Here is a 2,307-nt window from a genome sequence, read left to right on the forward strand (position 1 = left end):
GTTCAGAACCTGGCTGAAGTGGGGAGTCAGGCTGGAGGTGAAGCAGTGGCCCAATAATAATAGGCTTGCATGTTATGCCAAGAGTTTTGAAATTCATCCTGATTGATGGGAACTGCTAAAGAATCTCAGGCATGGGAGTGACAATGATAAAATATTACATAACATTTTAGGAAGATCACTGTTCTACACATTTGAAAGAGGAGCAAGATGACCACCCCAACCTCTTCTTTATAAATGAGAAATTAGAAAAAAAAATGAATAGAACAAAGGCCCTATACACAAGGAATTTACATTCCAGTGGGGAGAGGCAGACAATAAAAAATAGATATACAATGTAATATCATTGTGATAAGTGCTAGAAAGAAGAGTAAAGACGGGTAAGGCACACAAGGATTGAGTGGAGGTACTTGTCTAAAGGCAAACAATGTTCTTTCCACCTATTTCGTAGCCACCATAAAAAATAATAGGGTTTCAAGAGCCTCTCTCACTTTCCAACACAACAGCTCCACTATACTGAAATCTCAATGTTGCAAACTTGTCCATGTATTTCATTCATTGTCTAATAACCTCTTTACCTTCTTAAGTATTGTCTTGCCAAAGTCCAGAAAATGAGGAGCAAATTCCCCTCCGAAGGTTAAAGAACTTGTTATCAGGCTGAACTGAAAAGCTGTGTCTACCATTACTTCTACAGTGTCTCTACACCTCATCCAGACACAGCTTTTCACCATTTCTTGAGTCTTTAATTTCCAGAGGTAGGCTCTGGAAAAACAAAAACAAAAACTTGTAGGTCTCCTTCCCTCTCTTCCTTCATCTTTTTATTTGATACATGTTCTGTGTTGAGTGCTTGGTTTCGCAGACATTTTGCTAGATGTAGGTAACACAGAGGTGGGCAAACCACAGCCTGAATTCTGGAACTGTGTGGATAAGCAGTTGTACTGTGTGTGGATAAGTAGAGGCTCAAGCCAGGTGCCTGGAACCTGTGAGGCCAGAGTGGAAGGACCAGTTGCTGTTGGGCCTTAAATGCCTGGTTTAAAGTTGATACAATTCTGTGTGCTATGGAAAGTGCTCAGAGGTCTATAAAAAGGTAAGAATTGACTTTCATTAAGGGTATACTGTATTATTTCATTAAGGGTATACTGTATGTATTATTTTCTTCTGACAATTTCAAAGGACTTTTACAGGCCATTTTGGAGGGGATTATTCAGCGTTCCTGTTCACTTTGTTGTCTTCACTCAGTCATGCACATTAGATACTGAAAAAAACATAACAGCATCATTTTGGTTCTAACACTTTCGTTATCGCTCGCTTGCTTTACTTGTCATTTGCCACGAACTTCATTAGCACCGCGGGTTAGGCCCACGGGTGGCAAATGCATTTTGAGAGGTGCAAGGTTTTATCTGCCTAGATGTCCAGTGCCCTCCAATCTAATTGGACAAGATTCAATCTGTATCTTACCGTATTAACCATAATCAGATTTTCATAGAGTAAATAGTTATCGCAATCATTGTTATGAATTAAGTCACACATATACAACTGATGGAAAACTTGTTCCCTGTGAGTACTCAATTTCCAATTCGTTCAAAACACCAGAAATTTTATACAAATCTTTTCGTGTATTTTCTGCATTAAAGTTCTCAGAAAAACAAACAACAACAAAACCCAGAAACAAAAATAAAACGGGTGTACTCTAGTTTCTCCAAGTGTTAACTGTTAGCCAAGTCCCACCCTTCAACACCTGAGGCCAATTAAAAGAATGCAGATCCTAAATCTACGGAATCACAATGTCTAAGGGCGGGGCCCAGAAGCCAGCAGTTTAATCATGAATATCCCCAGGTCATTGTTATGTATACTTAGAACTTGAGAGCCTCTGGACTCTACAAACATTTTTCAGTTAGCTTTCACCTGAACCTGAAGTAGGTACTATTATCATTCCCATTTTACAGAGGAGGAAGTTGAGGCATAAAAAGGTTGACTAACTTGCTAAGGTCACACGGAACTAGGGTTGGAATCTAGACCAATCTAAACGCAGCTCTTAAACATCACAGTACAGTTATCTCCTGTTGCTAAATGATTTGTTGCTAATACTTCAAGAAGTACTGGACTTGCAGTTTGAAGACGCACTAAATTTAGTCTGGTAAACTTGGGCGATTCACTTACATTTTGAATTTCAAGTCCCTCGCGGGTTAAATACGGGCCAAAACACCCCCACCTGCAAGGTGACCTGAGGGGCAAGGTGGGGCAGCAGGCAGGGAAGGGAGGCGATCGATGACTCCGGCGCGCCGCTGCCTGTTGGATTGGCTCGAGCCT

Source organism: Lipotes vexillifer, unplaced genomic scaffold (assembly GCF_000442215.2).
Source record: "Lipotes vexillifer unplaced genomic scaffold, Lipotes_vexillifer_v1.1 scaffold193, whole genome shotgun sequence".
NCBI lineage: Eukaryota > Metazoa > Chordata > Mammalia > Artiodactyla > Lipotidae > Lipotes > Lipotes vexillifer.